Here is a 14085-nt window from a genome sequence, read left to right on the forward strand (position 1 = left end):
AATTCAACACAATTTCTGATCTCTTTCTCAGTACATGACCAATAGTACCTCAAAGCTGTTAATTATTTAAGCAGTAAACTCCCTAGGTGATGATCTTGGGCAATCTTATTCTGTAAAGAATTTTCCTTTTGTCTCACCCTCACTGTGCCAAAGGGAGCTGCCTTTAAGACTTCTTTGTAGCTGAACAAACTGGTGGCAAAGTTCCAATGTATTAATATGTAGTGAACCCATTCCTGAAGTAAACACCTGGAGTAACAGGCAAATTTGGCCTTGGAATACAAAATGAAGCAGGGCAAAGGCTAATAGAGTTTTGCAAAGAGAACACACTGCTCATAGCAAACGCCCTCTTCCAACAACACAAGAGAAGACTCTACACATGGACATCACCAGATGGTCAACACCAAAATCAGTTTGATTATATTCTTTGCAGCCAAAGATTGGGAAGCTCTATACAGTCAGCAAACACAAGACCGGGAACTGCCTGTGGCTCAGATCATGAACTCCTTATTGCCAAATTCAGACTGAAATTGAAGAAAGTGGGGAAAACCACTAGACCATTCAGGTATGACCTCAATCAAATTTCTTAGTTGATTATAACTAAGTTGATTATAATCAATTCCACTTGATTATACAGTGGAAGTGAGAAATAGATGTATGGGACTAAATTTGATAGACAGAGTGCCTGATAAACTATGGATGGAGGTTTGTGACATTGTATAGGAGACAGGGATGAAGACCATCCCCATGGAAAAGAAATGCAAAAAAGCAAAATAGGTGTCTGAGGAGGACTTACAAATAGCTGTGAAAAGAAGAGAAGCAAAAAGCAAAGGAGAAAAGGAAAGATATAAGCATCTGAATGCAGAGTTCCAAAGAATAGCAAGAAGAGATAAGAAAGCCTTCCTCAGTGATCAATGCAAAGAAATAGAGGAAAACAACAGAATTGGAAAGACTAGAGATCTTTTCAAGAAAATTAGAGATACCAAGGGAACATTTCATGCAAATATGGGCTCAATAAAGGACAGAAATTGTATGCACATAACAGAAGCAAAAGATATTAAGGCGAGATGGCAAGAATACACAGAAAACTGTACAAAAAAGATCTTCACGACCCAGATAATCACAATGGGGTGATCACTCATTTAGAGACAGACATCCTGGAATGTGAAGTCAAGTGGGCCTTAAAAAGCATCACTACAAACAAAGCTAGTGGAGTTGATGGAATTGCAGTTGAGCTATTTCAAATCCTGAAAGATGATGCTGTGAAAGTGCTGCACTCAATATGCCAGCATATCTGGAAAACTCAGCAGTGGCCAGAGGACTGGAAAATGTCAGTTTTCATTCCAATCCCAAAGAAAGGCAATGCCAAAGAATGCTCAAACTGCTGAACAAATGCACTCATCTCTAACACTAGTAAAGTGTTGCTTAAAATTCTCCAAGCCAGGCTTCAGCAATACTTGAACTGTGAACTTCCAAATGTTCAAGCTGGTTTTAGAAAAGGCAGAGGAACCAGAGATCAAATTGCCAACATTCACTGGATCATCGAAAAAACAAGAGAGTTCCAGAAAAACATCTATTTCTGCTTTATTGACTATGCCAAAGCCTTTGACTGTGTGGATCACAAGAAACTGTGGAAAATTCTGAAAGAGATGGGAATACCAGACCACCTGATCTGCCTCTTGAGAAACCTGTATGCAGGTCAAGAAGCAACAGTTAGAACTGGACATGGAGCAACAGACTGGTTCCAAATAGGAAAAGGAGTACATCAAGGCTGTATATTGTCACCGTGCTTATTTACCTTATATGCAGAGTACATCATGAGAAACACTGGGGTGGAGGAAGCACAAGCTGGAATCAAGATTGGTGGGAGAAATATCAAGAACCTCAGATATGCAGATGACACCACCCTTATGGCAGAAAGTGAAGAGGAACTCAAAAGCCTCTTGATGAAAGTGAAAGAGGAGAGTGAAAAAGTTGGCTTAAAGCTCAACGTTCCGAAAACAAAGATCATGGCATCCAGTCCCATCACTTCATGGGAAATAGATGGGGAAACAGTGGAAACAGTGTCAGACTTTATATTTTTGGGCTCCAAAATCACTGCAGATGGTGACTGCAGCCATGAAATTAAAAGATGGTTACTCTTTGGAAAGAAAGTTATGACCAACCTAGATAGCATATTCAAAAGCAGAGACATTACTTTGCCAACAAAGGTTCGTCTAGTCAAGGCTATGGTTTTCCAGTGGTCATGTATGGATGTGAGAGTTGGACTGTGAAGAAAGCTGAGCACCAAAGAATTGATGCTTTTGAACTGTGGTGTTGGAGAAGACTCTTGAGAGTCCCTTGGACTGCAAGGAGATTCAACCAGTCCATTCTGAGGGAGATCAGCCCTGGGATTTCTTTGGAAGGAATGATGCTAAAGCTGAAACTCCAGTACTTTGGCCACTTCATGTGAAGAGTTGACTCATTGGAAAAGACCCTGATGCTGGGACGGATTGGGGGCAGGAGGAGCAGGGACGACAAGGGATGCGACTGCTGGATGGCATTGCCAACTCGATGGACATGAGTTTGAGTAAATTCCAGGAGTTGTTGATGGACAGAAAGGCCTGGCATACTGCTATTCATGGGGTGGCAAAGAGTCAGACACGACTGAGCGACTGAACTGAACTGAACTGAACCCATTCCACAGAATGGCCCTTGAATATCAAATATGCTTTACCTTCTCCACACAGCATGCAACCATCATTAACACCCCTCATGTGCCTTTTTAAGAATTACAAGCTGATTGGTGCTGGAGAAGACTCTTGAAAGTCCCTTGGACAGCAAGGAGATCAAACCAGTCAATCCTAAGGAAATCAACCCCGAACATTCTTTGGAAGGACAGATGCTAAAACTGAAGCTCCCATACTTTGACCACCTTATGTGTAGAGTCGACTCATTGGAAAAGACCCTGATGCTGGGAAAGATAGAAGGCAGGAAGAGAAGGGGATGACAGGATGAGATGGTTGGATGGCATCACCAACTCAATGGGCATAAGTTTAAGCAAACTCAGGGAGATAGTGAAGGACAGGGAAGGCTGGGTGCTGTCCATGGGGTCGCAAAGAGGCAGACACGACTGAGCGACTGAACAACAACACGTAATTACAGAATGCATAATTAAGGCTTCATCTTTCAAATACTGAAAAAAATTACCAAGCATTCCTCCTTTTGAGTTTGATATTGCTATTGGTGATTAGCAGCATGGTTTACTCTGAAACTGGAGGGGTGCACTTTGAAGCATACTTTTTGCTTTTCAGACATAATAAGAAGTTGGAAGCTCGGAATGTATGTGTTAGTCACTCAGTCATGTCCGACTCTGTGACCCCATGGACTGTAAGCCCGCCTCTGTCCATGGGGTTCTTCAGACAATAATACTGGAGTGGGTTGCCATTCTCTTCTCCAGGAGATCTTCCCAATATTTTTCCCCATAGGGGTAGACTTTTTTGTTTGTTTGTTTAATTTATTTATTTATTTTAATCGGAGTATAATTAATTTATAATATTATTATGGTTTCTGCCATACATCAACATTAATCAGCCACAGGTATACACGTATCCTCCCATCCTGAGCACCCCATCCCTACCCACCCTATCCCTCTGGGTTGTCACAGAGCACTGACTTTGGGTGCCCTGCTTCATGCATTGAACTTGCATTGGTCATATCTTCCACATATGGTAATGTACATGTTTCAATGCTATTCTCTCAAATCGTCTCACCCTTGCCTTCTCCCACTGAGTCCAAAAGTCTATTCTTTACATCTTGATTGGAACTCTTTTCTTGTCATCCGTTATGAATTATTGTTTAGTTCTTAAGTGGAGTGAGGCTGAGGTCAAGGTAGGAGATCTGTGAGGCATAAGACAACAACTATTAACATAAATGCATAATTTTATAGTTATTGAAACTTGTACCCATAATTCATTCAGTGCTCACAATAAACCTTTAATGAAGGTGTTTTTAATCTCCATTTTATAGTAATGTGGTTCAAAGTCTATAGTTAAAGTCTATTTCAGAGTCTACAAATGTCTAACAATTAAAGGATGATTGAGATCTTTGGCCAGGGTCCAGCAAGATTCTAGATTCCATGCATTTCCTCCTACAACATTATGGAAGGGATGAGGAGTCAGTTTAAAAAGCTCTGTTTGCGGTATGCCTTGGGGTACCCAGCTTCATCCCTGGAACTAACCTGTGTCTGATATATTAATAAAAACACTGTTTTGTGATATCTGGTGAACATCTGGTGGGATTAAAGTGGGAATAATTATTGCAGCACAAGGTAAATAGGCAAGCTCATCCACTGAAGGATGTAGATGTAACACTGTATGAATGTTAAGATTTGATTGTGGAGTTGAATCTCGTTATAACATGAGTTCCCCTTAAAGTGGCTCAGAAAGTGTGGGCATGAGGATGCTTCAAAGTAATTATACATATGGAAAGGGAAAAACTCTTCTGTTATTTTTCTACCCACACTCCCAGCATTTCTGAAACCAGATGTGTGGGGTTTTCCCACACAAACCAAACCTCTGCGTGTCCTGTAATTCAACTTAGTTCTGACACTAGTCTTGGAGTTAAGAGCACAGTCCCACAAGTTGACCAATACTTCAGATGCAAATCGACTTTCCTGGTGGCTCAGACGGTAAAGCGTCTGTCTACAATGCGGGAGACCGGGGTTTGATCCCTGGGTTGGGAAGATCCCCTGGAGAAGGAAATGGCAATCCACTCCAGGACTACTGCCTGGAAAATCCCATGGACAGAGGAGCCTGGTAGGCTACAGTCCATGGGTCGCAAATAGTCGGACACGACTGAGTGACTTCACTTTCTTTTCTTTCACTTTCAGATGCAAATCACAAGTCCCGAGTTTCCACCTGTACTTCTGACCAAGCAGCATAAATCCCCTGATCCCTTGCTAAAACAGTTTTCAGGACTCAGGGAAACACTTATGTATCCTGGTTTATTATATAGTAAATTATTTGATAAAAGATATGGATCAACAGCCTGATGAAGAGATACACAAGTGAAGGTCTGGAAGGGCCCTGAGCACAAACACTTCTGTGGCATTGGGGTGGGTCACCTTCCTGGCATGTGAAGGTGGTCTCCAACCAAGAGTTCTTCAAATCCTATAGTCTAGTTATTTTTTTTAAAAAAAATTTATTTATTTATTTTTGCCTGGCCTGGGTTTTCATTGTGTGCTTTCTCTAGTTGCATTGAGCAGGGGATACTCTCCAGCTGTAATGTGGTGGCTTCTCTTGTTGCGGAGCACAGGCCCTAGAACTCACAGGCTCTAGAACATGGATTCAGCGGTTGAGGTGAACGTGATTAGCTGCACACAGCAAGTAGGATCTTCCTGGACCAGGTATTAAGCCAGTGTTCCTTGCATTGCAAGGCAGATTCATAACCACTGGACCACCAGGGAAGCTCTAGTCTAGAGATTTTTACAAAGACTTTGTCATACAGGCACAATTGATTGTTAACTCAATTTTCAGTTCTTTTCCTCTTCCAGGAAAATAGTAGGTAGGGCTGAAAGTTCCAAGCTGCTAGTCATGACTTGGTCTTTCTGGTGTTCAGCCCCCATCCAGACAACCATCAAGAGTTGCCTTATTAGAACAAAAGATGTTTCTACCAGCCAGAAAATTACAAGAAATTCAGGAGCTTTGTGTCAGGAACTGGAGTCAAAGACTAAATATTAGCAGGAACCAGTATCCATCTATATATCTATCTATCATCATCATCTATTAATATGTGTCTATCATCTATCTAATTTACCAAAGAAGACCTTCACTGACACATTGTAATCACCCAAAGTCCATAGTTTACACTAGGATTCATTTTTGGTGCTGTACATTCTATAAGTTTGGACATGTATCTTTTTAACATTATGCAGACTATTTTCACTGCCCTAAAAATTATCTAAGGTTTGCCTAGTCATCTGGATTTTTGCAAATATTTTCTCCAAGTCTGTGACTTACATCCCAATTTTCTTGATATTGTCTTTTACAGAGCAGAAGTTTTTAATTTTAGTGATGTCTAACTTAATAATGATTTCTTTCATGGATTGTCTCTTTGGTGTTTTATCTTAAAAAAGGTTTTGCCACACCCAAGAACATCTAGGTTTTCTCCTATGCTATCTTGTAGGAATTGTATATTTTTGTATTTTGCATTTAGGTGTGCGATCCATTTTGAGCTTTTTTTTCAGGTATAAGTGAAATACTTCATTAATATTCATTGCAACTATTTTATTAAATTTATTTTTAAATTGAAGGATAATTGCTTTGCAATGTTGTGTTGGTTTCTGCTGTACAGCAGTGTGAATCAGCCATAAGTATACATATATCCCCTCCCTCTTGAACCTCCCTTCCACCTCCCACCCCACCTCTCTAGATTCATTTATTTGCATGTAGGCATCCAGTTGTTTAATCACCATTTATTGAAGAGACTATCTTTATTGTATTGCCTTTGCCCCATTGTCAAAGATCAGTTGACTATATTTATGGGAGTCTATTTCTGGGATCTTTAAACTGTTCATTTGTCTATTCTTTTGCCAATACCATGCTGTCTTGATTGTTGTAGTTTTATAGTAAGTCTTTTTTTTTTTTTTTGGTGTGATTGTAGAAATTTCTTTTTTTTAATATAAATTTATTTTAATTGGAGGCTAATTACTTTACAATATTGTATTGGTTTTGCCATACATCAGCATGAATCTGCCACGGGTGTACACGTGTTTCCCATCCTGAACCCCTCTGCTACATCCCTCCCCATCCCATCCCTCTGGGTCATCCCAGTGCACCAGCCCTGAACATCCTGTGCCATGCATTGAACCTGGACTGGCGATTCATTTCACATATGATATTATACATGTTTCAATGCCATTCTCCCAAATCATCCCACGCTTGCCCTCTCCCTGCTGCTACTGCTGCTAAGTCGCTTCAGTCATGTCCAACTCTGTGTAACCCCATAGACAGCAGCCCACCAGGCTCCCCTGTCCCCGGGATTCTCCAGGCAAAAACATTGGAGTGGGTTGCCATTTCCTTCTCCAATGCTCCCACAGAGTCCAAAAGACTGTTCTATACATCTGTGTCTCTTTTGCTGTCTTGCATACAGGGTTATCATTACCATCTTTCTAAATTCCATATATATGCGTTAATATACTGCATTGGTGTTTTTCTTTCTGGCTTACTTCACTCTGTATAATAGGCTCCAGTTTCATCCACCTCATTAGAACTGATTCAAATGTATTCTTTTTAATGGCTGAGTAATATTCCATTGTGTATATGTACCACAGCTTTCTTATCCATTCATCTGCTGATGGACATCTACATTGCTTCCATGTCCTGGCTAATATAAACAGTGGTGCAATGAACATTGGGGTACACGTATCTCTTTCAATTCTGATTTCCTCTGTGTGTATGCCCAGCAGTGGTATTGCTGGATCATATGGCAGTTCTATTTCTAGTTTTTAAAGGAATCTCCACACTGTTCTCCATAGTGGCTGTACTAGTTTGCATTCCCACCAACAGTGTAAGAGGATTCCCTTTTCTCCACACCCTCTCCAGCTTGTAGACTTTTGGATCGCAGCCATTCTGACTGGTGTGAAATGGTACCTCATAGTGGTTTTGATTTGCATTTCTCTGATAATGAGTGATGTTGAGCATCTTTTCATGTGTTTGTTAGCCATCTATATGTCTTCTTTGGAGAAATGTCTGTTTAGTTCTTTGGCCCATTTTTTGATTGGGTTGTTAATTTTTCTGGAATTGAGCTGCAGGAGTTGCTTGTATATTTTTGAGATTAATTCTTTGTCAGTTGCTTCATTTGCTATTATTTTCTCCCATTCTAAAGGCTGTCTTTTCATCTTGCTTATAGTTTCCTTTGTTGTGCAGAAGCTTTTAGTTTTGATTAGGTCCTATTTGTTTATTTTTGCTTTTATTTCCAATATTCTGGGAGGTGGGTCATAGAGGATCCTGCTGTGATGTATGTCAGAGAGTGTTTTGCCTATGCTCTCCTCTAGGAGTTTAATAGTTTCTGGTCTTACATTTAGATCTTTAATCCATTTTGAGTTTATTTTTGTGTATGGTGTTAGAAAGTGTTCTAGTTTCATTCTTTTACAAGTAGTTGACCAGTTTTCCCAGCACCACTTGTTAAAGAGATTGTCTTTTCTCCATTATATATTCTTGCCTCCTTTGTGAAAGATAAGGTGTCCATAGGTGTGTGGATTTATCTCTGGGCTTTCTATTTTGTTCCATTGACCTATATTTCTGTCTTTGTGCCAGTACCATACTGTCTTGATGACTGTGGCTTTGTAGTAGAGCCTGAAGTCAGGCAGGTTGATTCCTCCAGTTCCATTCTTCTTTCTCAAGATTGCTTTGGCTATTTGAGTTTTTTTTTTTTGTATTTCCATACAAATTGTGAAATTATTTGTTCTAGCTCTGTGAAAAATACCGTTGGTAGCTTGATAGGGATTGCATTGAATCTATAGATTGCTTTGGGTAGTATACTCATTTTCACTATATTGATTCTTCCGATCCATGAACACGGTATATTTCTCCATCTATTTGTGTCCTCTTTAATTTCTTTCACCAGTGTTTTATAGTTTTCTATATATAGGTCTTTAGTTTCTTTAGGTAGATATATTCCTAATAAGTGTTTTATTCTTTTTGTTGCAATGGTGAATGGATTGTTTCCTTAATTTCTATATTTTCTCATTATTAATGTATAGGAATGCAAGGGATTCCTGTGTGTTGATTTTATATCCTGCAACTCTACTATATTCATTGATTAGCTCTAGTAATTTTCTGGTGGAGTCTTTAGGGTTTTCTATGCAGAGGATCATGTCATCTGCAAACAGTGAGAGTTTTACTTCTTTTCCAATTTGGATTCCTTTTATCTCTTTATGCTCTGATTGCTGTGGCTGAAACTTCCAAAACTATGTAGAATAGTAGTGGTGAAAGTGGGCACCCTTGTCTTGTTCCTGACTTTAGGGGAAATGATTTCAATTTTTCACCATTGAGGATAATGTTTGCTGTGGGTTTGTCATATATAGCTTTTATTGTGTTGAGGTATATTCCTTCTATTCCTGCTTTCTGCAGACTTTTTATCATAAATGGATGTTGAATTTTGTCAAAGGCTTTCTCTGCATTTATTGAGATAATCATATGGCTCTTATTTTTCAATTTGTTAGTGTGGTGTATTACATTGATTGATTTGTGGATATTGAAGAATCCTTGCATTCTTGAGATAATGCCCACTTGGTCATAATGTATGATCTTTTTAATGTGTTGTTGGATTCTGACTGCTAGAATTTTGTTAAGGATTTTTGCATATATGTTAATCAGTTATATTGGCCTGTAGTTTTCTTTTTTTTTTTGTGGCATCTTTGTCACATTTTGGTATTAGGATGATGGTGACCTCAAAGAATGAGTTTGGAAGTTTACCTTCCTCTGCAATTTTATGGAAGAGTTTGGGTAGGATAGGTGTTAGCTCTTCTCTAAATTTTTGGTAGAATTTAGCTGTGAAGCCACCTGGACCTGGGCTTTTGTTTGCTGGAAGATTCTGATTATTTCAATTTCCATGCTTGTGATGGGTCTGTTAAGATTTTCTATTTCTTCTTGGTTCAATTTTGGAAGTTGTACTTTTCCAAGAATTTGTCCATTTCTTCCAAGTTGTCTATTTTATTGGCATATAATTGCTGATAGTAGTCTCTTATGATCCTTTGTATTTCTGTGTTGTCTGTTGTGATCTCTCCATTTTCATTTCTAATGTTATTGATTTGATTTTTTCCCTTTGTTTCCTGATGAGTCTGGCTAATACAGTAAGTCTTGAAGTTGGGTAGTGTCAGTCATCCAAATTTGTTCCTCTCTTTCAATACTGCATTGGCTCTTTTGAGTCTATGCCTCTCTATATAAACTTAAGAATCAGTTTAATTACCATAAAATAACTTGATGGGATTTCAATCAGGACTTGATAATGTAATCTTTCTACTCATGAACATGGAACATGACCCCACTTATAGTTTTTCTTTGATTCTGTTCATCAAAACTTTGTAGTTTTCTTCATACAGATCTTGTACATATTTTTGTTGAATTTATTCCTACTTCATTTTGGAATGTGTTAATGTAAATGATATTGTGTTTTTAATTTAAATTCCTGTTGGTTATTGTTTATATATAGGAAAACAGTCAAGTTTTGTAGAACATTTTTTTAGATTTTAAAATTAATTTTGTAAAAAGTATGTTGTTGTTTAAAACCTAATTAAATTGGAAATCAATCACAGAAAGAAGTTTGGGAAACTCACAAGCATGTGGAAATTGACCAACATTCTGAAGTAAACAATGAATCAAAGAAGAAATCACAGGAGAATTTAAGACTAGGTTGAGATGAATGAAAGTGAAGATGCAACATACCAAACATTGAGACGCAGCTAAAGTAATACTTAGAGGGAAATTCATAGTTGTAAAATGCCTGTATTAGGAAAGAATAAAGATCTAAAATCAATAACTTAACCTTTAAGGCACTGGGAAAAAGAAAAGAACAAACTAAACCTAAACAAGACAAAGAAAGGGAATAATAATGATTAGAGTGGAAAGTGAAAGTGAAGTCGCTCAGTCGTGTCTGACTCTTTGCGACCCCATGGACTGTAGCCTACCAGGCTCCTCCATCCATGGGATTTTCCAGGCAAGAATACTGGAGTGGGTTGCCATTTCCTTCTCCAGGAGATCTTCCCGACCCAGGGATTGAACCCGGGTGTCCCACATTGTAGGCAGACACTTTACCGTCTGAGCCACCAGGGAATGATGAATAGAGTGGAAATGAATGAAATGAAAACCTGAAAAACAGTAAAGAAAAATCAACAAAACCAACAATTATAAAAAAAAAAAATCAACAAAATAGGCAAAATTTAGCTATATTGACCAGGGAAAAAAGGGAAGACTCAAATTACTAATATCAGAAATTAAAGAAGAGACATTATTACTGACTGTCTTAGCTCAGGCTGGTATAATAATAAACTATTATGTACTGGGTGGCTTATCAAGCATCAACATTTACTTATCATAGTTCTAAAGGCTGGGAAGTCTGAGGCCAGGGACCCATGTGACCAGGTTTTGGTAAGAGTGCTTCAGTGGGCTGCAGATGGTTGACTTCTCATATCCTCGAAAGGTGGAAAGAGAGTGTGCTAGCTCTCTGGCCTTTCTTATAAGGGCACTAATCCCACTCATGAGGGTGTTGCCTTCTTCATCTAATTACCAAAAGCCCTACTTCCAAGTATCATCACATCAAGGATTGGATTTCAATGAGAATTTTGCTGGGACACAACATTCAGCTTTAAACACCTTTCATAAATTAAAAAAAAAAATGGTAAAGGAATACTGTGAACAGCTGTATGCCAATAAGTTAGATAACTTAGAGAAACTGCAATCTGTAGAAAGACACAAATTACCAAAATTAAGTCAAGAAGCAGAATGTCTGAATAGGCCTATAATAAGTAAAGAGATTGAATTAGTAGTTTAAAAAAATACAAAGAGAAAAATGACTTCACTGGTGAATTCTACTGAACATTTATAGAATAATTAATATTGTGTGTGTGTGTGTGCATGCGCGTGCAAATTCTTCCAAGAAATAAAAGAGGAAAATATGATTAATACAACCTGCTTTTTCAGTTCCCAGGCCTACACTTCAGTCCCTGGTTTATTATGCATCCCTTGCACCTGGGCTTTCTAACACCACTTCAGTTTTTCCTTGGAGTCCTTAACTGTGAACTGCCAGTGGAGAAATCTAATGAGGTGAAGCCCCAAATTCTAGAGATATTCCTGCCTTTTCCTGTCTTGGACCTCAGAGAACAGACCTGGTTGAGCTTAAATGCTATCTCTCTTTATCACTTCCACTGGTTAAGAAATGATTTAATCAGCCAAGAAACACAGGGCTAGGCTCTACTCTGTCATGCCTCTGATTGTGTTTAAGCCAATCAACAGGGGTACAGACTCCCTCAGAACATGTGACAACTGATTCTGTGTCAGTTTTAATCCAGAATCTGTCTGGTAGCACCAGGTCAAGGGATGGGGTACCACAAGGGTGTGTGAACACCTGTCTAGATTTAGCCTTTTCCAGGAAAATGACCCATCTTCAAGAGGTTCTTGACCTCAACAAACAGGACATTTCAGTGGCTGTGTCTGGCTTTATGGTCTATATCAGAAGCTTCTTGGAGTAAATTAAATCATAGGAAGGGCTTTTAATAATGTCTGGGATATAAAAACCCTCAGTAAATATTAACCATTGTTGTTCATTGCTTTTACGATGCCTGGCCCTTAATGGAGACTCAGTCAATGACAATTTATTACTAACAGTAATTCATGCTAACCTTGATATCCCATAGAATTTACATGAAATCAAGAAGAAAATAATTCTGTGGGCTGTTAGTAATCTGAAAGGCATGAAACAAATGCAAGGGGAAAAATTCCTAGAAATGGCTGCATGCATGATTTTCAAAGAATTATGAGAAAAAATAGTATAGACATGCATGAAAGTATTTTGACTAATTGATTGTTACAAAAGGTTAGACAACACAATCCCTTTAGTGGTACCTGACCTTAGCCCTGCTGTGGAATTAAAGATTCTTAATAACAAGGAAAACATAATGTGTGTGTGTGTGTGTGTGTGTGTGTGTGTGCATGCACAGGTGCACGTGCATGTGCTTAGTCACTCAGTCATGTTTGACTGTGTGTCATGGACTGTAGCTTGCCAGGCTCCTCTGTCCATGAAAACTTCCAGGCAATAACCCTGGAGTAGGTTGCCATTTCCTACTCCAGGATATCTTCCCGACCTAAGGATAGAACCCACTTCTTGGATTCTTTACCACTGAACTACCTGGGAGGCCCACAATTTCTATAAAAGCACAGATTTATCATATGTTGATAGACATTCTAGGATATGTAGTTTGAGACAATTCACACTCGTTATTCCTTACATTTTCTTTCTCATTATCTTGTTAGACTAGAGAAAATTGTTTTTGAACTTGAAATCTATGTAAAAAGAATGAGACTCCCATTGATTTTTAGTCAGTCAGTCAGTTTAGTCCCTAAGTCATGTCCAACTCTTTGTGACCCCATGAACCGCAGCACCCCAGTCCTCCCTGTCCATGACCAACTCCCAGAGTCCACCCAAAACCATGTCCATTGAGTCAGTGATGCCATCCAGCCATCTCATGCTCTGTCATCCCCTTCTCCTCCTGCCCTCAATCTTTCCCAGCATTAGGGTCTTTAAAAATGAGTCAGCTCTTTGCATCAGGTGGCCAAAGTACTGGAGTTTCAGCTTTAGCATCATTCCTTCCAATGAACACCCAGGACTAATTTCCTTTAGGATGGACTGGTTGGATCTCCTTGCAGTCCAAGGGACTCTCAAGAGTCTTCTCCAACACTGCAGGTCAAAAGCATCAATTCTTTGGCGCTCAGCTTTCTTCCCAGTCCAACTCTTACATCCATACATGACCACAGGAAAAACCATAGCCTTGACTAGACAGACCTTTGTTGGCAAAGTAATGTCTCTGCTTTTGAATATGCTATCTAGGTTGGTCATAACTTTCCTTCCAAGGAGTAAGCGTCTTTTAATTTCATGGCTGCAATCACCATCTGTAGTGATTTTGGAGCCCCGAAAAATAAAGTCAGCCACTGTTGCCACTGTTTCCCCATCTATTTCCCATGAAGTGATGGGACCGGAGGCCATGATCTCAGTTTTCTGAATGTTGAGCTTTAAGCCAACTTTTTCACTCTCCTCTTTCACTTTCATCAAGAGGCTCTTTAGTTCTTCTTCACTTTCTTCCATAAGGGTGGTGTCATCTGCATATCTGAGGTTATTGATATTTCTCCCTGCAATCTTGATTCCAGCCTGTGCTTCTTCCAGCCCAGTGTTTCTCATGATGTACTCTGTATATAAGTTAAATAAGCAGGGTGATAATATACAGCCTTTACATACTCCTTTACCTATTTGGACCCAGTCTGTTGTTCCATGTCCAGTTCTAACTGTTGCTTCCTGACCTGCATATAGGTTTCTCAAGAGGCAGGTCAGGTGGTC

This window comes from Bubalus bubalis, chromosome 1 (genome assembly GCF_019923935.1).
Source record: "Bubalus bubalis isolate 160015118507 breed Murrah chromosome 1, NDDB_SH_1, whole genome shotgun sequence".
Taxonomy (NCBI): Eukaryota; Metazoa; Chordata; class Mammalia; order Artiodactyla; family Bovidae; genus Bubalus; species Bubalus bubalis.